Genomic DNA, 26825 nt, shown 5'->3' with positions numbered 1-26825 from the left:
CCCGTCACTCTCGGGCGCGCGCCAGGCTACTGCTGCGGCCAAGAACGGGCAAATGCTCGAATAAACTTGGCCGCAGCAGTATATATATATATATATATACAGTGGTTGACAAATCACCAAAAAATCTACTCGCCACACAAAAAAATCTACTCGCCACCTAGTACCAAACGTGTGCTGCTTGGGCCAATATTTACTCGCCCGGGGGTTAAATCCACTCGCCCGGGGCGAGCAAATGTATAGGTTTGTCGAACACTGTATATATATATATATATATATATATATATATATATATATATATATATATATATATATATATATATATATATATATATATATATATATATATATATATATATATATATATATATATATATATATATATACTTATTATTAGGCTATAACTGCAGCACTGATTATTGTGCTACCTAGTTCTTGTTGGTTCTTAATAGATTGCTATGAGGGATATTGTTATATGCACTTATGATATAATACACCTCATTTAGCAATCAGGACGCCACACTCCATATATTTTAGCACCCTCCCCATCAGTTACATATGTTGCTGGTACCATGGTTTTTTACCTCACTACTTCTTATTGGGACTCACACTGGTACTGTCATTTAGCGCATGAATATTTATTTTGTTCTAACAAAATTAACACAGTATAGGAAAATATGCATTTGTCAGAGGGAAAGGCCAATAATCTGGAGTCAGGTCACCCTAATGTATATTAAAAATAAACACAGGCCTGTCTGATACTCCCTGATATTATAAAGTAAAGAGGCCACTCTATAATAAATATTTACACAGGCCTTTATAAGTCTGTCCCTAATAATCTGTAATCAGGAGGTCATTATAAATGTTAAAACAGTAGTGGTACTGTGATATTAAAGTGACAATCCCATACAAGTTTAATTCAGCCCAAATCCACACAATAATGTTAATAAATGCATTATAAATATCACATGACCATATGTATACTGGCTTAGTTCATGGCTGTGTTATTACATCATTACATGTGTAATTAAATCCGTGACATTCTCAGGCTCCCCCCTTCTGTGACAATCATACAGCCGGGCCGTTACATTGCAACACACTAATCCCGCCCCTAGTGACATCACCTGATCAGTAACCAGTCAGAGAAGCTAGCAGGCAAAGAACTACATTTCCCACAATGCACCTCGTGGAGTGTGGCTAGCAGCTACACCTTCTCTCACTAGTTTGTCTCCTGCGAGCTTCCGTACACAGCGTCTTGTTAGAGTGGGGCGTGGACATGTGTAAACTTCAATGGTGGGAAAATGAGACAGTTTTAGCTGCTAGCTGAGCAGTGGTACAGCGCTCTGTAGAAGTCGCTCTCAGTCGGGTGAGTGATTTTTCAATGTGTGTGTTTATTTTATTTCATTTCTCATTTTACTTTCACTTTAAGTACTGCATGCTTATTTTTTTCTGTGGGCATTTAGGGATTTAAGTGCTCTGTGAGCCGAGTCCTCCATTGAAGGAGGAGCTATGAGGCCAACCTATCACAGCTACTGTACCATCCTCAGTTGCTTTCAGTATACTGATTAATCCACGGCACAGAATATGCAACTTCAAATACATCTATCAACTGTCTATATGTTAAGCCCCCGGACAAGCATTTGCTTGTTAGTTATACACTAGTTTCATACAAGCACTTCACACAGGGGGCTTCAACTTAGGTAGTACTTGACCGGCCGGTCTGAGTGTTCTCATTTCCATATATTTCTTGCCTCTACACTTTATTTACATACTTTGTACTTATTACTGCAGTGTAGCATTTTTCCCCACACCTTAAGGTTCAGTTTATAACAGCTTTGTAGGTCACCACTGCTCCTCATTTTAACCATTTATGTGTATGTGATTAATAAACCTTTATTGATACAATTTGTGTATGTTAGAGTGCTATTCAGGGGATTCTTTTTTTCTGTGTTAGTTTTCATATATATGTGTGTGTGTGTGTGTGTGTGTGTGTGTGTGTGTATATATGTATATATTTATGTATATATATTTGTGTGTGTGTGTGACCTTGGGCAAGTCACTTCATATCCTCTGTGCCTCAGGCACCAATGTCATAGATTGTAAGCTCTATGGGGCAGGGACTTGTGTCTGCAAAATGTCTCTGTATAGCGCTACGTAAAACTAGCAGCGCTTTAAAAGAACATGCTGTTATTATTATTATATATAAATGTGTATGTATTTATTTATATAGCACTATTAATGTATATAGCGTTTCACAGTAGTAATACATGTGAAAATCCTATAAATAACAAATACAAATATCAGGTCATGGGAATAAGTGATTTGGACATAAAAGTAACATTTCGGAAGTGTGGACAACTAATACATCTTGTAGATTGCCTTTACAGTGTGATGTCATTGATTCAGTAGATTGTGTGCAGACCAGGACTGCAGTACAGTGTCACTCACATGGATGACTTGCGTGGTAGAAGCTCAAGAACAAGGATGTCAAACTCCAGTCCTCGAGGGCAGCAAACAGGCCAGGTTTTCAGGATATCCCTACTGAAAACCTGGCCTGTTTGGGACCCTCGAGGACTGGAGTTTGACATGCATGCTCTAGAAGGAGCACAGCTGTGGGTGGGAGGTGGATTTGCTTTGCATCAAATGGTTTGGAGCAAGGTTTATTGTATGTATTATCATAATAACAATGCAATGCTTAACTTTTATTTTAGGAGGGATGACTGCAGAACAGAAGTGAATATTGAAGCCATGTGTTCCTTTTCTTGCAAAAGAGAAAATTTGAAGGACAGTTGAACAGAATGAAAATTACTACACAGAGACAGATAAGCAATGTGTATATTTCTCATTTACCATTTAGTATTTGTCGTTTTATTGACTCCACACAATCCGGCTGCTACGGGTTTCACATTGAACATTTTCATCTCTACTCTACCCCTTCCTGTGATCTGAACCATGCAAGTTTTCATTGATTCAATACATCATGAGTAGAGTGTGGCTACAGTATGAAGTAAAGACCCAAGGACCACATCTACTACCATTCATAACAAGAACATGTGCAGTAGCGCACAGCTGCAGTTCTATGTGATTGTTATGAAAGGTTGAGGTGGTTCAATTCTATGAATCTGGAGTGGGATGGATCCTGTTTGCATCACATGGTTTCATCTAGGCCAGTAGATTATATAACTCTCAGTACAGGTTACACATGGCATCAGTATTAGTGATGTAAAGAGGAGGAAAGCTTCAATGTGGAGAACAAAGCCAAGTAATGTTGAAGTTACTCCTTTTACCATTTACTTGGTCAGTCTGTACTGTCTACTCCCCACACAGCTGCTAAGGGTCTTCCATTTTAAATACTTTCACCTCCTATTCTGCACTGCTTTGCTGCCCATTATTTAGAGATGCGTTCCAGTCATGTTTACCACTCTGAATCTCTCTGCAGTCATTGATTCAGCACATCATGGGTAGAGCATGGCTACAGATACAGAAAGCTTTTATTATTTTACCGGCTGATCATCCATAATATTGCATTAAAACATAGAATATCACTTAATTTCCAAAAGATTCAGTGATGCTGATAATGCAGAATCTCACAACATTTCCCATCATAATGCCATAATGCACCAGAGGAAGAAATAATCCTTGCTATATCTGTACATTGTGTGACGTATTACCTCCATGACCATTGAGAGCAAGTACATCTTCTGTATAGAGCGGCTGTGTTATGATGCAGTTATTGATCATCATTGACATAATCACAAGAATCTTATGCAAAGGGAAATTGTCCGCAGCGAAGTGAGATGTGTGCCTGTTTTAAGTCCTCCAGCTTAACGCCCCTACACCTCCCACTACACAGACATACTTACTTATGCATACACTGACATCTGGCATACCTACACACACCCCAGGGCCACTTCCTTCCCCTGATGTCAGGGAGAGGATTGGCATGCAGAGTGCAGTAAGTCTCCACGTTACTCTGGCCAACAGTCTTGGCCTACCCCCAGCATCTGTCACCCACAACATCTGTTCCCTCCTTGTAAAGTGCTGAACTATCTCACCTGGGTCAGTGCTATAGCTGATCACAGTGCCCGATCATGATGTCACTGTGACAGGCAGCAGTGCAGATTGACCGGTCAATCAATGCAGTGCCGCACCATATGCACTAAATGAGATTTCCGTGCCCCCTGTCAGGTTACTCCCTGGGCAGTGACCCTGCTCACCCCCTCCCCTAGTTCCACCTCTGACCACAATTATCTCTCTTGGAGAGTGTAGCAAATTGGTGTTGGTGGAATCTCACCTCTGCCATGCATGGTCACAATCTGGGCACAGGACCCAAATAGTGGGCAATGTGGCACTTCTTACAGTAGAGAATAAGTAACTATATTCTTTACTTGTGTATTAAGGACCTTATTTGCATTAAAATTCAGTCCCCATGGGACCAAGACTTTCTGGCTTACTGAACAAAGTGGAATTGTTTCGTAGAGGGTGGAGAATTGTATTTTATCTGAAATTACCCCCTCTGCACAAAATACAAACAATTATACACATACATGTACCTTGTGGAAGTTGTTGCCCTCTATCTTCCTGTGGTCTCTCCCTGTTTCTCACCGTGCCTCCTCCCATTTCCTTGCACCTCTGCGTCTCCGCATATATCCCTATACTCAGAGCCGGCTCCGGTCAGTGACATGGGATGCCCAAATATGAGCATATCCATACATGGGCATCCATGCCACTGACCGGAGCCCACTCTGTTGCGGATATGGAGAGAGACTGGGAGATTTACATCCCCTTATAATTCATATGGTGCATAGTACCGGCACGTATTGTTTTACCGTTACTGTGTACCTTCCTACTTTCACACTGGTACAGTATGTGCTGCAGTGGGACTGAGAGGGATATATTGGTAACACATAGTTATTGTTGGGGGAATTCAATCCATTTTGAAAATAGTAATGCAATGTTTTATACTTTTTTTTTTGCAGTAATGAAGAATGAAAAAGTTCTGTTAAAATTGAATTGGAGGTGAACTGGAATCATCATCAACTCTGCACCAGTGTGAATTGATGTTCTTTAATGTTCTGATAAGGTACATGCAACATCTCTTCCTCAACCCCTACACCACTCTCTGCCTCTTGCCTCTCTCTCTCCACCTCCCTGCTAAGCGTATTAACCCATCTAATGTAATCCACATTCCATGTCTCACTTTACTCTTCACTTCTCACGTGCCCTCTGGAATGTCTGCTCTCTGACTAACAAGGTCTATTTGTACATGACCTCTTCTGCTCTCATCATCCACCACTTCTCATTCCCCTCACCCCTGTCCTACTCGATACCTCAGCTTAATTGAACTCTCTCCTCTGACATCTACCCTTATCTCTAACCTCTCCTCACTTTCTGCTTAAACTAACTATCTTGTTAACTTTTACAATGCTATCATCTCCTCCTCCCTCCTCCTCCTCCCTCCTCCATCATATATATGCCCCTTCTAGGCTCTGACACACTCATCCCTCTAAGGCCATGATTATCATGGGCACATGCTTGGTCATCCACAGTGCGTGCGAGCGATGCAGAGCCGCCTCGGACCTCAGTGCAGGGATTGCTGCATACCCCAGCATCTGTCACCCACAAACAATACACACACTAATACTCCCCACAATACACACTATAATACCTCCTCAATACTAATCTCTCCAATAATATTATAGCTCCAAACACAATATACACAACACCCTTACACAAGATACACAATCTAGTACTCTCCTCTGCACCTCTACACACAATATAATACTCCCACACACACAATATACACACTACCCTCCTACCCCCATAAAATACAACCAATAATACACACACACTTTGTGGATGTTGGGACCAGCTCCCGGCATGCACCAGTGAAAGAGAGAGGCCAGCAGAAGCTCGGAAGAACTCCCTCTCTCCATCCGTGCCTCCCTCCGTTTCCCATCTTCTCCCTGTCTCTCTCCCTCCCTTTCCTTGCATCTCCCTGCGTCTTTACGTATACCCAGTCAGTGACGGCTCTGGTCACGTGATGCCTTAATATGGGCTTATCCATATATGTTCATCCACGTCACTAATGTGATGCCCGCACTGTTGCGGAGCTGGTACTTACGACGCGCACTTATTGTTTTATCAGTACTGCGTACCTGACTCTACCGGCCTACTTTCAACACTAGTACAATAAGTGCTTCACTACGAGTGAGTGGGGAATATTGGCATCACACAGTCACTGTTGAATATGCCATTCAATCCATTTTGAAAATAGTAATGCAATGTGGTTTTGTTTTGTTTGCTTTTTGCAGTAATGAAGAATGTTATAAGTTATATTAAAATTAAATTGGAGGGGAACTGGATTCAGCATTTCATCATGAACTCTGCACTTGTGAGAATTTACCTTCTTGAATGCCCTGAGAGGTACACTACCGACACACTTTATTGAAGTGTGGTCGGTACCGCAAGCCGGGAAATCTCCCGGCTTGCTAGTGGCCGCCCCTCGGCGTGCCGCGCGTCATAGACGCACGGTCACGCGTCATCGGGAGCGTGCGCCCCCTGCACGCGTGTCCAGGGGCTCCCCGAGGGAGCCCTGGTGTCCCGCGATCGCGGGACAGCGGCAGGGGGTTCCGGGGGACCCGGCGGACCCGGCAGCGGTAGGGAGAGCGCCCCGATCGGAGGGCGCTCTTCCGCTGCTCCGGCGTGCGCCCGTCACACTCGGGCGCGCGCCAGGCTACTGCTGCGGCACAGAACGGGCAAATGCTCGAATAAACTGTGCCGCAGCAGTACACGCAACTTTAAGACTATAATCTGCTGTGCAAGCTTTCGTGCTATACCTCCCCCTCAGGTTTTGATTTATACATTTGCTCCCTCAAGTCATGTCCTCTAATATTTGAAAGCTCTCTCCTAGCATTTTCTCTCTACCACAGAACGTCATCCCAATGTAACCTCTCTCTTGTTCTCTCTGCTTGCTGTTTCCTCACTTTTCTGTTAAACTTTTCTAATTTCTCTAACTTCCACACTCCTGCTTTTATCCACATGTTCTCCTCTTTCCTTCCCCTACCTTTGCATGTGTCTACACACTGCACCATTTGTACAGACCTCTATTGCAGCTATTTCTGCACTGCTCAATGAAAAGCACTCATGTACATCCTATTCTCTGCGCCCCCTCTCTCTCTGCGCCCCCTCTCTCTCTGCGCCCCCTCTCTCTCTGCGCCCCCTCTCTCTCTGCGCCCCCTCTCTCTCTGCGCCCCCTCTCTCTCTGCGCCCCCTCTCTCTCTGCGCCCCCTCTCTCTCTGCGCCCCCTCTCTCTCTGCGCCCCCTCTCTCTCTGCGCCCCCTCTCTCTCTGCGCCCCCTCTCTCTCTGCGCCCCCTCTCTCTCTGCGCCCCCTCTCTCTCTGCGCCCCCTCTCTCTCTGCGCCTATCTGTCTCATTCTCTCTACGTCCCTCTCTCTCTACATAGAGCTATCTCTGTCTCTCTCTTCACCTATCTCTGTGTCTCCTTCTATGTTTGCTGATGTGTGGGATATCTCTTATAATCTTGAACCTGCTCATATACACATCGGGTCTCCCTGCCTCTGCCTCCCTGCTAAGAGTGTTAACCTATCTAATGTAATCCACATTCCTTTCCTTACTTTTCTCTTCCCTTCTCATATGCCCTCTGGAATGTCCGTTCTCTGACTAACAAGGCTCTAGTTGTACATGACCTCTTCTGCTCTCATCATTCACAATCAGTCATTCCCCTCACCCCATCTTACCTGTCCCACTGATTTTCCTCTGCTTAATTAAACTCTCCTCTGACATCTACTCTAACCTCTCTGCTCTCTCTCTCTCTTTCTGCTTAAACTGACAATCTTATTAACTCTTACAATGCTATCCTCTATATGCCCCTTCAAGCTCTGACACACACGTCCCTCTAACCCACACCCTTGGCTAAATTCCCAAACATGTTCATCACACTTCCACTCACTGTTCTTAATGCCTATGAAGGAAATCTCACACTTGATGTTTGATTTTTCTACAGTAAAAATGTCTCCAGTCCTGTATAAAGCTGCTCTCTGGGGCCAAACCACACTACTTTTTTTTCCATATTCATCAACACACAAATTTAATTTACGCTGTCTTTTTTCCCCTGTATTTGACTCCCTCCACTAACCTTCTTCTCACACTTGCCATCCTTCCTTCACTTCTCCTCAAGCATTTGACTACTTCAGAGGCAAGGTGGATGCCACCCACAAGGAGATTCCTTCTGTCCCTTCCCCCTTCTCTCCTTCTACCTAATTCTCCTTCTGCATTTGACTCCTTTTCTTCTCTTACAGAGCTGGAAGCTAATCATCTTCTCTTCTCCCTCTACCACATGCCCTCTAGATCGTATCCCCTCACACCTTACTGCATCTCTTAGTCCCCACTCTCACCCACATCTTCAAGTCCTCCCTATTCTCTGGCTCTTTACCCTCTTACTTTAAGCCTGTAGTGGTCACCCTTTTCTCAGAAACAACCTACACCCTATGTGCCTTACTAACTACCGCCCTATATCCCTCCTGCTGTTTGTCTCCTAATTGCTAGAATGTCAACATTCTTAAATCACATGCCCTCCTGGATCCTTTACAACCTGCCTTTCGTACAGCTCGTTCTACAGACTGTGCTTAAAGCAAATTCCCAAGGTCACTTTTCCCTACTAATCCTACTTGATCTATCTGCTGCGTTTGATGCTCTCAATCACTCTCCTCCTTCATATTCTAAACTCTCTCTTGGTATCCGTAACACAGTTCTATCCTGGTTTTCATCATAACTTTCCTGTCACACATTCTCCATCTCTGTTGCTAACATGTCTTCGTCTTCTATTGATCTGTCTGTGGGTATACATCAGGGCTCTGTTCTGAGATCTCTCTTTCTCTCTACATACTATCATTTGGTGACCTCATCAACTCTTTGTGACAATCCTATAAATAACAAATACAAATATCAGGTCATGGGAATAAGTGATTTGGACATAAAAGTAACATTTCGGAAGTGTGGACAACTAATACATCTTGTAGATTGCCTTTACAGTGTGATGTCATTGATTCAGTAGATTGTGTGCAGACCAGGACTGCAGTACAGTGTCACTCACATGGATGACTTGCGTGGTAGAAGCTCAAGAACAAGGATGTCAAACTCCAGTCCTCGAGGGCAGCAAACAGGCCAGGTTTTCAGGATATCCCTACTGAAAACCTGGCCTGTTTGGGACCCTCGAGGACTGGAGTTTGACATGCATGCTCTAGAAGGAGCACAGCTGTGGGTGGGAGGTGGATTTGCTTTGCATCAAATGGTTTGGAGCAAGGTTTATTGTATGTATTATCATAATAACAATGCAATGCTTAACTTTTATTTCAGGAGGGATGACTGCAGAACAGAAGTGAATATTGAAGCCATGTGTTCCTTTTCTTGCAAAAGAGAAAATTTGAAGGACAGTTGAAGAGAAGGAAAATTACTACACAGAGACAGATAAGCAATGTGTATATTTCTCATTTACCATTTAGTATTTGTCGTTTTATTGACTCCACACAATCCGGCTGCTACGGGTTTCACATTGAATATTTTCATCTCTACTCTACCCCTTCCTGTGATCTGAACCATGCAAGTTTTCGTTGATTCAATACATCATGAGTAGAGGGTGGCTACAGTATGAAGTAAAGACCCAAGGACCACATCTACTACCATTCATAACAAGAACATGTGCAGTAGCGCACAGCTGCAGTTCTATGTGATTGTTATGAAAGATTGAGGTGGTTCAATTCTATGAATCTGGAGTGGGATGGATCCTGTTTGCATCATATGGTTTCATCTAGGCCAGTAGATTATATAACTCTCAGTACAGGTTACACATGGCATCAGTATTAGTGATTTAAAGAGGAGGAAAGCTTCAATGTGGAGAACAAAGCCAAGTAATGTTGAAGTTATTCCTTTTACCATTTACTTGGTCAGTCTGTACTGTCTACTCCCCACACAGCTGCTAAGGATCTTCCATTTTAAATACTTTCACCTCCTATTCTGCACTGCTTTGCTGCCCATTATTCAGAGATGCGTTCCAGTCATGTTTACCACTCTGAATCTCTCTGCAGTCATTGGTTCAGCACATCATGGGTAGAGCATGGCTACAGATACAGCAAGCTATTATTATTTTACCGGCTGATCATCCATAATATTGCATTAAAACATAGAATATCACTTAATTTCCAAAAGATTCAGTGATGCTGATAATGCAGAATCTCACAACATTTCCCATCATAATGCCATAATGCACCAGTGGGAGAAATAATCCTTGCTATATCTGTACATTGTGTGACGTATTACCTCCATGACCATTGAGAGCAAGTACATCTTCTGTATAGAGCGGCTGTGTTATGATGCAGTTATTGATCATCATTGACATAATCACAAGAATCTTATGCAAAGGGAAATTGTCCGCAGCGAAGTGAGATTTCAGCCCCCAAACGTCTGTAATCTTAATGCAATGTCTTACTTTTGTTGCAGTGAACACTGAAGAGACGGATCTACTACAACACTGTACAGGATGAGCATATGCTACAAGCAGCAAAATGATCTTGCAGTTGACAGTATGTTGTTCTGGTAATGTGCACAATTATTATTTATGGGCTACACACCACAGTGCTGGACATATTCTGTTAACTTCAACTCTACTCCTAACATGGAGATGTCTTCCTGGTGTTACTGATTCAGTACATCATATGCACAGTGTGGTTATGATATGATGGATTGATTTAATGAACCCACCAACCAATGATGACATCTGCATCATCTTCTGTAAAGTGCAGCTACAGCATGATATTATCAGCATTTGGTGCGGTATAATCAGAGGTATCTATGTGCTTTTGTGCCTGTTTTAAGTCCTCCAGCTTAACGCCCCTACACCTCCCACTACACAGGCATACTTACTTATGCATACACTGACATCTGGCATACCTACACATACCCCAGGGCCACTTCCTTCCCCTGATGTCAGGGAGAGGATGGGCATGCAGAGTGCAGTAAGTCTCCACGTTACTCTGGCCAACAGTCTTGGCCTACCTCCAGCATCTGTCACCCACAACATCTGTTCCCTCCTTGTAAAGTGCTGAACTATCTCACCTGGGTCAGTGCTATAGCTGATCACAGTGCCCGATCAGGATGTCACTGTGACAGGCAGCAGTGCAGATTGACCGGTCAATCAATGCAGTGCCGCAACATATGCACTAAATGAGATTTCCGTGCCCCCAGTCAGGTTACTCCCTGGGCAGTGACCCTGCTCACACCCTCCCCTAGTTCCACCTCTGATCACAATTATCTCTTGGAGAGTGTAGCAAATTGGAGTTGGGGGAATCTCACCTCTGCCATGCATGGTCACAATCTGGGCACAGGACCCAAATAGTGGGCAATGTGGCACTTCTTACAGTAGAGAATAAGTAACTTTATTCTTTACTTGTGTATTAAGGACCTTATTTGCATTAAATTCAGTCCACATGGGACCAAGACTTTCTGGCTTACTGAACAAAGTGGAATTGTTTCGTAGAGGGTGGAGAATTGTATTTTATCTGAAATTACCCCCTCTGCACAAAATACAAACAATTATACCCATACAAGTACCTTGTGGAAGTTGTTGCCCTCTATCTTCCTGTGGTCTCTCCCTGTTTCTCACCGTGCCTCCTCCCATTTCCTTGCACCTCTGCGTCTCCGCATATATCCCTATACTCAGAGCCGGCTCCGGTCAGTGACATGGGATGCCCAAATATGAGCATACCCATATATGGGCATCCATGCCACTGACCGGAGCCCGCTCTGTTGCGGATATGGAGAGAGACTGGGAGATTTACATCCCCTTATAATTCATATGGTGCATAGTACCGGCACGTATTGTTTTACCGGTACTGTGTACCTTCCTACTTTCACACTGGTACAGTATATGCTGCAGTGGGACTGAGAGGGATATATTGGTAACACATAGTCATTGTTGGGGGAATTCAATCCATTTTGAAAATAGTAATGAAATGTTTTTTACTTTTCTTTTTTTTTTCAGTAATGAAGAATGAAACATTTCTGTTAAAATTGAATTGGAGGTGAACTGGATTCATCATCAACTCTGCACCAGTGTGAATTGATGTTCTTTAATGTTCTGATAAGGTACATGCAACATCTCTTCCTCAACCCCTGCACCACTCTCTGCCTCTTGCCTCTCTCTCTCCACCTCCCTGCTAAGCGTATTAACCCATCTAATGTAATCCACATTCCATGTCTCACTTTACTCTTCACTTCTCACGTGCCCTCTGGAATGACTGCTCTCTGACTAACAAGGTCTATTTGTACATGACCTCTTCTGCTCTCATCCACCACCTCTCATTCCCCTCACCCCTGTCCTACTCGATACCTCAGCTTAATTGAACTCTCTCCTCTGACATCTACCCTTATCTCTAACCTCTCCTCACTTTCTGCTTAAACTAACTATCTTGTTAACTTTTACAATGCTATCATCTCCTCCTCCCTCCTCCTCCTCCCTCCTCCATCATATATATGCCCCTTCTAGGCTCTGACACACTCATCCCTCTAAGGCCATGATTATCATGGGCACATGCTTGGTCATCCACAGTGTGTGCGAGCGATGCAGAGCCGCCTCGGACCTCAGTGCAGGGATTGCTGCATACCCCCAGCATCTGTCACCCACAAACAATACACACACTAATACTCCCCACAATACACACTATAATACCTCCTCAATACTAATCTCCCCAATAATATTATAGCTCCAAACACAATATACACAACACCCTTACACAAGATACACAATCTAGTACTCTCCTCTGCACCTCTACACACAATATAATACTCCCACACACACAATATACACACTACCCTCCTACCCCCATAAAATACAACCAATAATACACACACACTTTGTGGATGTTGGGACCAGCTCCCGGCATGCACCAGTGAAAGAGAGAGGCCCGCAGAAGCTCGGAAGAACTCCCTCCATCCGTGCCTTCCTCCGTTTCACATCTTCTCCCTGTCTCTCTCCCTCCCTTTCCTTGCATCTCCCTGCGTCTTTACGTATACCCAGTCAGTGACGGCTCTGGTCACGTGATGCCTTAATATGGGCTTATCCATATATGTTCATCCACGTCACTAATGTGATGCCCGCACTGTTGCGGAGCTGGTACTTACGACGGGCACTTATTGTTTTATCAGTACTGCGTACCTGACTCTACCGGCCTACTTTCAACACTAGTACAATATGTGCTTCACTACGAGTGAGTGGGGAATATTGGCATCACACAGTCACTGTTGAATATGCCATTCAATCCATTTTGAAAATAGTAATGCAATGTGGTTTTGTTTTGTTTGCTTTTTGCAGTAATGAAGAATGGAAAAGTTATATTAAAATTAAATTGGAGGGGGACTAGATTCAGCATTTCATCATGAACTCTGCACTTGTGAGAATTTAACTTCTTGAATACCCTGACAGGTACACGCAACATTAAGACTATAATCTGCTGTGCAAGCTTTCGTGCTATACCTCCCCCTCAGGTTTTGATTTATACATTTGCTCCCTCAATTCATGTCCTCTAATATTTGAAAGCTCTCTCCTAGCATTTTCTCTTTACCACAGAACGTCATCCCAATGTAACCTCTCTCTTGTTCTTTCTGCTTGCTGTTTCCTCACTCCTCTGTTAAACTTTTCTAATTTCTCTAACTTCCACACTCCTGCTTTTATCCACATGTTCTCCTCTTTCCTTCCCCTACCTTTGCATGTGTCTACACACTGCACCATTTGTACAGACCTCTATTGCAGCTATTTCTGCACTGCTCAATGAAAAGCACTCTTTAATATCCTATTCTCTGTGCCCCCTCTCTCTCTGCGCCCCCTCTTTTGGCGCCTCCTCTCTCTGCGCCCCCTCTCTCTGCGCCTATCTGTCTCATTCTCTCTACGTCCCTCTCTCTCTACATAGAGCTATCTCTGTCTCTCTCTACACCTATCTCTGTGTCTCCTTCTATGTTTGCTGATGTGTGGGATATCTCTTATAATCTTGAACCTGCTCATATACACATCGGGCCTCCCTGCCTCTGCCTCCCTGCTAAGAGTGTTAACCTATCTAATGTAATCCACATTCCTTTCCTTACTTTTCTCTTCCCTTCTCCTATGCCATCTGGAATGTCCGTTCTCTGACTAACAAGGCTCTAGTTGTACATGACCTCTTCTGCTCTCATCATTCACAATCAGTCATTCCCCTCACCCCATCTTACCTGTCCCACTGATTTTCCTCTGCTTAATTAAACTCTCCTCTGACATCTACTCTAACCTCTCTCTCTCTCTCTTTCCGCTTAAACTAACAATCTTATTAACTCTTACAATGCTATCCTCCTATCTATATGCCCCCTCTAGGCTCTGACACACTTGTCCCTCTAGCCCACACCCTTGGCTAAATTCCCAAACATGTTCATCACACTTCCACTCGCTGTTCTTAATGCCTATGAAGGAAATCACACAATTGATATTTGATTTTTCTACAGTAAAAATGTCTCCAGTCCTGTATAAAGCTGCTCTCTGGGGCCAAACCACACTACTTTTTTTTCACATTCATCAACACTCAAATTTAATTTACGCTGTCTTTTTTTCCCTGTATTTGACTCCCTCCACTAACCTTCTCCTCACACTTGCCATCCTTCCTTCACTTCTCCTCAAGCATTTGACTACTTCAGAGGCAAGGTGGATGCCACCCACAAGGAGATTCCTTCTGTCCCTTCCCCCTTCTCTCCTTCTACCTAATTCTCCTTCTGCATTTGACTCCTTTTCTTCTCTTACAGAGCTGGAAGCTAATCATCTTCTCTTCTCCCTCTACCACATGCCCTCTAGATCGTATCCCCTCACACCTTACTGCATCTCTTAGTCCCCACTCTCACCCACATCTTCAATTCCTCCCTATTCTCTGGCTCTTTACCCTCTTACTTTAAGCCTGTAGTGGTCACCCTTTTCTCAGAAACAACCTACACCCTATGTGCCTTACTAACTACCGCCCTGTATCCCTCCTGCTGTTTGTCTCCTAATTGCTAGAATGTCAACATTCTTAAATCACATTCCCTCCTGGATCCTTTACAACCTGCCTTTCGTACAGCTCGTTCTACAGACTGTGCTTAAAGCAAATTCCCAAGGTCACTTTTCCCTACTAATCCTACTTGATCTATCTGCTGCGTTTGATGCTCTCAATCACTCTCCTCCTTCATATTCTAAACTCTCTCTTGGTATCCGTAACACAGTTCTATCCTGGTTTTCATCATAATTTTCCTGATCACCCTGGCAGTGGGCACCATTGGGTTAATCCCTTCTCACTCTAGGTAGGACAGGAAGTAGACTTTTGCAGGTAGACCATATAAGGCCCCTCCCTCTACCTGCACACCAGTCTTTTTCCTGTCCTCACAGCTAGGTGTAGGATTTGTTATTTTTTAACAGGGCTCACCTACTGCACTTTGTGCAGAGAACCAGGGTCTCAACCTCTCTCCCCTGAAGCTCCGCGGTGCGCCCTGCGGGGGGCAAGTCGGAGACCCCTTAGAGTCGGGGGTGCCCCTGTTGGGTGGGGGGAAACGGCTGCAGCGCGAGGAAAACTTAGTGCAATGCCCAAGATACGAGGCGCACAGCAGCTGCAGCAGGGACCCATGGAGGCCCAGACTCACCGCATAAGCGCCTGAACGCTGCGGTAAGGTACCCGGCAGCCCGCCACACGCGGAAGGGGGAGCAGCAATAGCTGCGAGCGGAGGAGCTCTACAGACCGCAACAGCGTAACAACGCGGCGGTACTACCCCAGGAATCCGCGGTGAACCTAGGAGGTTCAGAGGACCGCAAGTGTATCAAGGATACTGCGGAGAAGGGTACAGGGCACGTAGCCGCTCGGGAGCGCGCGCGTGCAGGCCGGCAAGTGCGTGCACGGACACGCGAGCCGTGCGGGTGCACGAGCACGAGCACTTGATGACGTCAGGAATGCGACGGCCACACGATGTATGTGTGAGTGAAGCTGCAGCATGGAACGCTCAGCAGGGAGAAGCCAAGTGCTGGATATGGATGCAAGAATGGAGACACCCAAAACATCAGTCCCAAGACTAGGTGAGTCCTTAGTTTAGTTCTACAATGGGAAAGAGAGATGGTATATATATATACATTAGGGTGTATGTTTAGCATTTATTTTGTTTTGTAAATTAGTTCAGTGGTTACCCTCCCAGAAGCAGGATCTTCAAAAGGGATGGGGGAATCCCTGCAACATAAATGAAGGTTGCTAAGAAACTAAATGGTGTTCAGCTTGTGAGAAACCAGCCCTAATAGGGAAGTAATTATGTGAAGAGTGTCTTAAGACACCTGCAGGTGATACCAGTGAACAAATGAGCATTTTCTTTATTGATGGAGGAGAGTTGATGCGGCAGTGCAGCAAGCTGTTAACCCTGCGCAGGAAAGATCTATATCCCAGACCAGTCTGGATAAGGGGAAAGGTTTTTCATCATATGGGTCTGAAAGTGATTGTTTTCATGTGTCAGAGAATGAAATGGATTCATCAGATCAAGATATTCAGGAATAATCTGAAATTGATGTAGAAAGGGTGGATCCACTCATCAAAGCCTTGATACAGGTTTTTGAACTGAAAGACATTTAGGAGTTAACACAATGGTGATCTTGTGGCTCACAGAGTTGGGGTGTGCAGTGTTTGAGCTGATACTTGGAAGAAGTTGTGGGATCGAATCCAAACAGGAGGAGGTTGAAAACAGGCACCTCTGAAATTTAAAAAAAAAAAAAAAAAAAAAAGTGTCCTGGCTGCTTCAAGAGTTGTACTGGCCTGCTTTGACAGGCTAGGCGTACTGCTACTACTACTGCTGCTACTACTATTGCTACTACTATTGCTACTACTACTGCTACTGCTGCTACTACTGCTACTATTGCTACTATTGCTACTACTGCTACTAGTACTACTACTGCTTTTACTGCTGCTGCTTTAAAAGGTAGAGTCTTTACTATCCATCAAGTAATTAAGCACCTCATTCAGGTGGAGTTGGCGCAACCAGACGCCGGAGTATTACGCCTAAAAGGTTTGGGAAGATGTATCCATTCCCACAAGAGGAAATGAGAAAGTGGGAGGTTAGCCCAAAGGTGGATCTTGCTATTTCCAGAATAGTAAAAAAGACCACAATTCCCTTAGAGGAGGCAGCGTCATTAAAAGACGCTATGGATAAAAGGATGGATTATGCATTAAAAAAAGCATATGTTACGGCAGGAACAGCCTACAAGCCAGCCATAGCAACTACATCAATTGCTAGAGCTATGCGAGTGTGGATTGCCAATATTGAAGAGGCAATAGACAAGGGTGTAAAAAGAAGTACTATTCTTAAGGCGTTGTCAGTGGTGAAATGGGCAACTGATTACATAGCAGAAGCCTCATTGGATGCAGTAAAAATAGCAGCCAAGTCTATGGTACGAGCGGTATCAGCAAGAGGAGCTTTATGGCTCAGACAGTGGATGGCTGACACAGCATCAAAGAACACCTTATGTACATTACCATTTGAAGGTGAATTCCTATTCGGCAGCAAACTAGATGCAATAATAACAAAGGCATCAGGACAGAGCCAGGAGATTCAGTCTCCAACAGATGAATAAAATCAAGATAAAGAGATGTTTAGCTTCTGAGAATCCAGCTGTTATAGGAATACGGCTTTAAGGAAATTACTACAGGCAGAAGTAATAGAAAAGGTAAGAGGAAGCGGAATTTTTCCAGAATAATTTTGGTAAAGATGCCTACAGGGGATTACAGAGCAATACTAGACCTAAGAAAGGTAAATTCAGTCTTGAAGATAAGAAAGTTCAAGATGGGGTCTGTAAATCTGATTATACAAGAGGTACAACCAGGAGACTGGATGGTGGCGATAGACTTAAAAGACGCTTATTACATGTACCAATAGCAAAAGGGCATCAAAGATTCCTAAGGTTTGCAGTAAATCAAGAGTATTATCAATACACAGCACTAACATTGGTCTGGCAACTTCCCCAAGGTCGTTTACAAAGGTTCTAGCCCCTCTAGTGGCAGAGATGAGAAAGGGGGGTAGAGATATACCCTTACCTGGACGACATCCTGGTAAAATCAAAGGATGGGGGGAAACTCCAACAAGACCAGAAAATGGTAATAACCTTCCTAGAACATCACGGTTGGTTAATAAACAGAGACAAGAGCATTGGGTACCCACTCAGCTCTTAAGATTTCTGGGAGTGAGATTGCCAGAGGCAAAGGGGCTAGACATAGCCATGCGAACAAGGAGGCTCAGAAAAGCTACCAGGACTTCTGCAGAAGAATGCATGAGACTCCTGGGGAAATTCGCTTCAACATTAAGCGTTGCATATGAGACCTCTGCAAAAACAATTTTCTGCAACAATGGAACGGGAATCACAAAGACACAAGACAAAGAATCTTGTTACACCCACAAACAAAACAAGAGTTAAAATGGTGGGAAGATACCTGAAACCTGGTCAAAGGGAAAACGCTACAACCTGTGCACTGGTTAAAAATTACAACAGATGCGAGCAAGACAGGTTGGGGGGCTCAGATGGGAGAAGAAGTGGTGCAAGGAACCTGGGGAAATCAGGTAAACCACTTACCATCAAATCTGCTGGAATTAAAAGCAGTACAAAAGGCCCTAGAAGTTTTCCAGGACAAAATAAGAGATGGCTGTATAAGATAGAATCAGACAACAGCTCTGTGGTCAAATATATAGCCAAACAAGGAGGAACCAGGAGCAGAAAGCTGATGAAGCTCACAGCAGAAATACTCGGTTGGGCAGAGTGCCACTTGTCGGATATCACAGCCATACATATCCCAGGACTAGAAAATGTCACAGCAGACTTTCTAAGTCGCAATATCATTCACCCAGGAGAATGGGCGTTAAATCCAGGAGTATTCCAAGACCTGGTAGAGCGATGGGGTCAACCAGACATCGATCTGATGGCGACACACCAGAATCGCAAAGTAAGGAACTATTGTTCCAGACAATTTCACCCAAGCGCACAAGCTACAGATGCTCTCAGTCTCAAATGGGACTTCAAATTGGGATACCTGTTCCCTCCAATTCCTCTGATTCCAAAAACAATCAGGAAAATCAGAGAAGAGAGAGCAGAGGTGATATTCATAGCACCATACTGGCCAAGAAGGCTTTGGTTTACACAACTGGTAAATATGGCAGTGGATACACCATGGCACATACCAGATCAAAAAGGCCTGATGCAACAGGGGCCAATAAGCCATCCAAATACCAAACAATGGGCTTTGACGGCATGGCGATTGAGCGGGAGACATTGAGACTGAAGGGTTGTTCAGAGAAAACAATTCAAACCCTCTTACAAGCAAGGAAAAGTTCCACATCAAGAGTATACCATAGAATCTGGCTCTGCTTTTGTGATTGGTGTGAAAAAGAGAGAAAATTTCCTTTCACCAAGAATTGTATCTATAGTGGAGTTCCTGCATAAAGGATTTGAGAAAGGTCTCAGTCTCAGCTCATTAAAAGTACAAGTGTCGGCACTATCAGCTTTGTTGGAAAGAAATCTGGCAGTAGAAAGACTGATAATCAGGTTCTTTCAAGCAGTTAAAAGGTTAAAACCTCAAATTAAGAACAGAGTACCTACATGGGACTTGTCGTTAGTCTTGGATGTATTAACAGCAGCTCCGTTTGAACCAATACAGGACATTGGCCTAAAATGGTTGTCGGGGAAAATGGCGTTTCTGATAGCAATCACCTCGGCAAGGAGAGTGGGAGAACTACAGGCGCTATCTGCTAAGGAGCCATTCCTAATCATACATCAAGACAAGGCAGTTCTTAGACCGATACATCAATTCCTGCCAAAGGTGGTATCACAGTTCCACATAAGTCAGGAGATGGTGATCCCGTCATTTTGTCCAGAACCAAAAAATGAGAAAGAGGAAAGGTTACACAAATTGGACGTGGTAAGATGTCTTAAGGTGTACCTAGAAAGGATGAGAGATATCCGAAAGTCTGACAAATTATTTGTCATCCCAGAGGGACCAAAGAAGGGACAAGCGGCATCAAAGACTACAATTGCACAGTGGATGGTGTCTTGTATCAAAGAGCTTATGAAAGCAAAGGACAAGATAAACCTTTGAAGGTGAAGGCCCATTCTACAAGGGCCATGGCTACTTCATGGGCATTCAAAGCCCAGGCCACACCAGGGCAGATATGTAAAGCAGCTGTCTGGTCCTCATTCAATACATTTCTGAAATACTACAGACTAGACGTACAATCATCAGCTGACGCAAGCTTTGGACGTAGAGTCTTAGAAACTGTAGTGAAATAAAGTGTAAAGGGTATTAATAAAGGTTGAACTGATAAGACATTAAACTGGTGTTGTCTATTCTGATGTTCCCTCCCTAAAAATTGCACTGCTTGGGTATGTCCCAATGGTGCCCACTGCCAGGGTGATCAGGAAAGGAGAAAATTTAAACAACTTACCGTAATTTTCTTTTCCTGGAACCATGGCAGTGGGCACATAGGCATTAGACATACATAGGGAGGGTAACTATGTGCCCACTGCCATGGTTCCAGGAAAAGAAAATTACGGTAAGTTGTTTAAATTTTCTCCTTTCCTGTCACACATTCTCCATCTCTGTTGCTAACATGTCTTTGTCTTCTATTGATCTGTCTGTGGGTATACATCAGGGCTCTGTTCTGAGATCTCTCTTTCTCTCTACATACTATCATTTGGTGACCTCATCAACTCTTTGTGACAATCCTATAAATAACAAATACAAATATCAGGTCATGGGAATAAGTGATTTGGACATAAAAGTAACATTTCGGAAGTGTGGACAACTAATACATCTTGTAGATTGCCTTTACAGTGTGATGTCATTGATTCAGTAGATTGTGTGCAGACCAGGACTGCAGTACAGTGTCACTCACATGGATGACTTGCGTGGTAGAAGCTCAAGAACAAGGATGTCAAACTCCAGTCCTCGAGGGCAGCAAACAGGCCAGGTTTTCAGGATATCCCTACTGAAAACCTGGCCTGTTTGGGACCCTCGAGGACTGGAGTTTGACATGCATGCTCTAGAAGGAGCACAGCTGTGGGTGGGAGGTGGATTTGCTTTGCATCAAATGGTTTGGAGCAAGGTTTATTGTATGTATTATCATAATAACAATGCAATGCTTAACTTTTATTTCAGGAGGGATGACTGCAGAACAGAAGTGAATATTGAAGCCATGTGTTCCTTTTCTTGCAAAAGAGAAAATTTGAAGGACAGTTGAAGAGAAGGAAAATTACTACACAGAGACAGATAAGCAATGTGTATATTTCTCATTTACCATTTAGTATTTGTCGTTTTATTGACTCCACACAATCCGGCTGCTACGGGTTTCACATTGAATATTTTCATCTCTACTCTACCCCTTCCTGTGATCTGAACCATGCAAGTTTTCGTTGATTCAATACATCATGAGTAGAGGGTGGCTACAGTATGAAGTAAAGACCCAAGGACCACATCTACTACCATTCATAACAAGAACATGTGCAGTAGCGCACAGCTGCAGTTCTATGTGATTGTTATGAAAGGTTGAGGTGGTTCAATTCTATGAATCTGGAGTGGGATGGATCCTGTTTGCATCATATGGTTTCATCTAGGCCAGTAGATTATATAACTCTCAGTACAGGTTACACATGGCATCAGTATTAGTGATTTAAAGAGGAGGAAAGCTTCAATGTGGAGAACAAAGCCAAGTAATGTTGAAGTTACTCCTTTTACCATTTACTTGGTCAGTCTGTACTGTCTACTCTCCACACAGCTGCTAAGGATCTTCCATTTTAAATACTTTCACCTCCTATTCTGCACTGCTTTGCTGCCCATTATTCAGAGATGCGTTCCAGTCATGTTTAGCACTCTGAATCTCTCTGCAGTCATTGGTTCAGCACATCATGGGTAGAGCATGGCTACAGATACAGCAAGCTATTATTATTTTACCGGCTGATCACCCATAATATTGCATTAAAACATAGAATATCACTTAATTTCCAAAAGATTCAGTGATGCTGATAATGCAGAATCTCACAACATTTCCCATCATAATGCCATAATGCACAAGTGGGAGAAATAATCCTTGCTATATCTGTACATTGTGTGACGTATTACCTCAATGACCAATGAGAGCAAGTACATCTTCTGTATAGAGCGGCTGTGTTATGATGCAGTTATTGATCATCATTGACATAATCACAAGAATCTTATGCAAAGGGAAATTGTCCGCAGCGAAGTGAGATTTCAGCCCCCAAACGTCTGTAATATTAATGCAATGTCTTACTTTTGTTGCAGTGAACACTGAAGAGACGGATCTACTACAACACTGTACAGGATGAGCATACGCTACAAGCAGCAAAATGATCTTGCAGTTGACAGTATGTTGTTCTGGTAATGTGCACAATTATTATTTATGGGCTACACACCACAGTGCTGGACATATTCTGTTAACTTCAACTCTACTCCTAACATGGAGATGTCTTCCTGGTGTTACTGATTCAGTACATCATATGCACAGTGTGGTTATGATATGATGGATTGATTTAATGAACCCACCAACCAATGATGACATCTGCATCATCTTCTGTAAAGTGCAGCTACAGCATGATATTATCAGCATTTGGTGCGGTATAATCAGAGGTATCTATGTGCTTTTGTGCCTGTTTTAAGTCCTCCAGCTTAACGCCCCTACACCTCCCACTACACAGGCATACTTACTTATGCATACACTGACATCTGGCATACCTACACACACCCCAGGGCCACTTCCTTCCCCTGATGTCAGGGAGAGGATGGGCATGCAGAGTGCAGTAAGTCTCCACGTTACTCTGGCCAACAGTCTTGGCCTACCTCCAGCATCTGTCACCCACAACATCTGTTCCCTCCTTGTAAAGTGCTGAACTATCTCACCTGGGTCAGTGCTATAGCTGATCACAGTGCCCGATCAGGATGTCACTGTGACAGGCAGCAGTGCAGATTGACCGGTCAATCAATGCAGTGCCGCAACATATGCACTAAATGAGATTTCCGTGCCCCCAGTCAGGTTACTCCCTGGGCAGTGACCCTGCTCACACCCTCCCCTAGTTCCACCTCTGATCACAATTATCTCTCTTGGAGAGTGTAGCAAATTGGAGTTGGGGGAATCTCACCTCTGCCATGCATGGTCACAATCTGGGCACAGGACCCAAATAGTGGGCAATGTGGCACTTCTTACTGTAGAGAATAAGTAACTTTATTCTTTACTTGTGTATTAAGGACCTTATTTGCATTAAATTCAGTCCACATGGGACCAAGACTTTCTGGCTTACTGAACAAAGTGGAATTGTTTCGTAGAGGGTGGAGAATTGTATTTTATCTGAAATTACCCCCTCTGCACAAAATACAAACAATTATACCCATACAAGTACCTTGTGGAAGTTGTTGCCCTCTATCTTCCTGTGGTCTCTCCCTGTTTCTCACCGTGCCTCCTCCCATTTCCTTGCACCTCTGCGTCTCCGCATATATCCCTATACTCAGAGCCGGCTCCGGTCAGTGACATGGGATGCCCAAATATGAGCATACCCATATATGGGCATCCATGCCACTGACCGGAGCCCGCTCTGTTGCGGATATGGAGAGAGACTGGGAGATTTACATCCCCTTATAATTCATATGGTGCATAGTACCGGCACGTATTGTTTTACCGGTACTGTGTACCTTCTTACTTTCACACTGGTACAGTATGTGCTGCAGTGGGACTGAGAGGGATATATTGGTAACACATAGTCATTGGTGGGGGAATTCAATCCATTTTGAAAATAGTAATGCATTGTTTTTTACTTTTTTTTTTGCAGTAATGAAGAATGAAAAAGTTCTGTTAAAATTGAATTGGACGTGAACTGGATTCAGCATTTCATCATCAACTCTGCACCAGTGTGAATTGACGTTCTTTAATGTTCTGACAAGGTACATGCAACATCTCTTCCTCTACCCCTACACCACCCTCTGCCTCTTGCCTCTCTCTCCACCTCCCTGCTAAGCGTATTAACCCATCTAATGTAATCCACATTCCTTGTCTCACTTTACTCTTCCCTTCTCACGTGCCCTCTGGAATGTCTGCTCTACGACTAACATGGTCTATTTGTACATGACCTCTTCTGCTCTCATCATCCACCACTTCTCATTCCCCTCACCCCTGTCCTACTCGATACCTCAGCTTAATTGAACTCTCTCCTCTGACATCTACCCTTATCTCTAACCTCTCCTCACTTTCTGCTTAAACTAACTATCTTGTTAACTCTTACAATGCTATCATCTCCTCCTCCCTCCTCCTCCATCATCTATATGCCCCTTCTAGGCTCTGACACACTCATCCCTCTAAGGCCGTGATTATCATGGGCACACGCTTGGTCGTCCACAGTGCGTGCGAGCGATGCAGGGCTTCCCCGTCGCCTCGGACCTCAGTGCGGGGATTGCTGGAGCGACAGGCATGCGCTAACTTTGCCTTCTGTTGCGTGCTTACTATAGACGCAGCCTAACCCATGCATTGGTTTAATTCACAAGCACGCTCTCATCACACTTCATCACATCACACTGCTGCTCTTAACACCTATGGAGGAAATCTCACAGTCTGATTTTCTACACTAAACCTTTGTCCTGTTCTGTAAAACTCTGCTCCTTTTTTTAAGGTCAAACACTACTTTTTCCTCACTCATCAACACTCCAATTTCATTCACACTGTCTTCTATGTATTTGAGTCCCACCACTGACTTTCTCCTCCCACTTAACATCCATCCTTTATTTCTCCTCAAGCCTTTGCTCACTTGAGGCAAGGTGGATGCCATCCACAAGTAGATTCGTTCTCTCCCTTCCCCCTCTCTCTTTTTCTATCTAGATCTCATTGCACTCTTGACTCCTTTTCTCCTGTCACAAAGCTGGAACCTGATCTTCTCTTCTCCCTCTACCACATGCCCTCTCAATCCTATATTCTCACTCTCACCCACATCTTCAATTCCTCCATATCCTTTGGCTCTTTCAACTCTTCCTTTTAAGCATGCAGTGGTCACCCCTATTCTCAAAAATAACCTTGACCTTGTGTGAATTTCTAACTATCGCCCTGTATCCGTCCTACCATTTGCCTCCTAATTGCTAGAACGTCTTGTGATCTCCCGTTTGATCAACATTCTTAAATCACATGCTCCTCTGGGCCCTTCACAATCTGCCTTTCCCAATGTAACCAATTATGTACATAAAGAAAATTCCCAAGGTCCATTTTACTTACTAATCCTGCTTGATCTCTCTTCTGCTTTTGATACTGTCAATCACTCTTCTCATTCATATTCTAAACTCTTTCTTCGTATCCGCAGCAAACTTATATCCTGGTTTTCATCATACTTCTCCATCACACATTCTCCATCTCTGTTGCTAACGTGTCTTTGTCTCCTGTTGTTTTGTCTGTTGGTATACCTCAGGACTCTGTTCTGGGACCTCTCTCACTACATACTATCACTAGTTGACCTTATCAACTATTTTGGCCCTTGATATCATCTCTATGCAGATGATACACACACCTATCCACCCTACCGTCACTCCTGCAATTTAGTTCCTAGTTTCGGGTGGCCTCCTGGCTATATCCTCCATGGATGACACTCTTCTGCCTTAAACCTAATGTCTAAAACTGAGCTCCTCATATTTCCCCCTAAATCTGGCCTAATATCACCTTTCTCCATCGCAGTAAACAGTACTACCATCATCCTGTCATGAAAGCACATTGCCTAGGAGTAACATTTGACTCTTCCCTTTCCATCTTCATTCACGACACTGGCTAAAGTTTGTCGATTCTTCTCTGTAATATTTCCAAGATTTGCCCTTTTCTCTGTCAATCTACTGCTAAAACGCCAATGCATGCCCTTATCGTATGGGTTAACATACTGCTAACAGGGCTCCCTGCTTCACAACTTTCTCATTTGCAATCTATCCAAAACTCTGCTGCTTGAATAATTTCCCTTTCTCCCACAACAGTATCTGCTCATCTCCTCCTCCTCCTTAAATCCCTCTCCTTGCTTCCCATCAAGTTTCAGATCACCTACAAAGTTCTCCTCCTTACCTTTTTGTTAAGGTTCTCTATTAGTGGTGTACCGAGTACCCGGCGTTACCCGACACATTTCCAGCTACCCGGACATTACTCGAAACCGGCCACTGAGAAGCGGACTTGGCCGGGTAATACCCGGCGTCGGGTAATGTCAGGGCAGCTGGAAATAATCTTTTATACTTACCTTTCCTAAGACATCTAGGATCAGCAGCAGCAGTCCTCTGATGTTGGCAGCATCAGAGGTGTCTTCACCTGGCGGGGGGAGCTGCAGGAATCACTTCCACAGCACCGAAGCAGGTAAGCTGTGTCTGTGAGCCTGCAGCTCCCCCGCCGGCTGAAGACACCACAGATGCTGCCACCGTCACAGGACTGCTGCTGATCCTAGATGTCACCGCCACCCGGAAGGTAAGTGCCAAACCGTGTACCCGACCGGGTAGAACCTTTCATTTTGGCCGGGTACCCGTTACCCATTTTTTTATAGTTGAGGACCCAGTCCAACACTATTCTCTATTCATCTGCTCCTTCCTACATATCATCTTTGGTCTCGTTATGCCCTTCCTCGTCTCCTAAGCTCTACTAATAACTGTCTCCATTATACTTCTTACACCTCTACTGCGCACTCGCTCTCTTGCCTGAAACCCTTTCCCATCAATTTACCTGTGAAACTCACACACTCAGTA

General features: G+C 43.9%; 2 long non-coding RNA genes across 4 annotated transcripts in view; both read left to right on the top strand.

The window, feature by feature from the left end:
* Positions 1 to 1234: 1234 nt before the first annotated feature.
* On the top strand, positions 1235 to 5075 carry LOC142486551 (uncharacterized). Its single transcript, XR_012799024.1, has 3 exons — positions 1235 to 1363; positions 2709 to 2828; positions 4977 to 5075. It is a non-coding gene; the product is annotated as an uncharacterized LOC142486551 (long non-coding RNA).
* A 1252-nt stretch (positions 5076 to 6327) lies between these two features.
* The window catches only part of LOC142486550 (uncharacterized), a 60517-nt gene continuing 40019 nt past the window's right edge, over positions 6328 to 26825 (top strand). For 2 of the 3 annotated variants that reach the window (XR_012799022.1, XR_012799020.1), the window contains exons 1-7: positions 6328 to 6423; positions 9376 to 9495; positions 10516 to 10611; positions 12056 to 12159; positions 13385 to 13495; positions 21231 to 21352; positions 22371 to 22466. This is a non-coding gene — a long non-coding RNA (uncharacterized LOC142486550). The remainder of the gene's footprint in view (positions 6424 to 9375; positions 9496 to 10515; positions 10612 to 12055; positions 12160 to 13384; positions 13496 to 21230; positions 21353 to 22370; positions 22467 to 26825) is intronic. The other variant, XR_012799021.1, reaches the window with a different exon arrangement.

Source organism: Ascaphus truei, unplaced genomic scaffold (assembly GCF_040206685.1).
Source record: "Ascaphus truei isolate aAscTru1 unplaced genomic scaffold, aAscTru1.hap1 HAP1_SCAFFOLD_945, whole genome shotgun sequence".
In the NCBI taxonomy this organism is placed as follows: Eukaryota; Metazoa; Chordata; class Amphibia; order Anura; family Ascaphidae; genus Ascaphus; species Ascaphus truei.
Note: the sequence above shows the minus strand (reverse complement) of the source record. Positions and strands in the feature narration are given on the sequence as shown.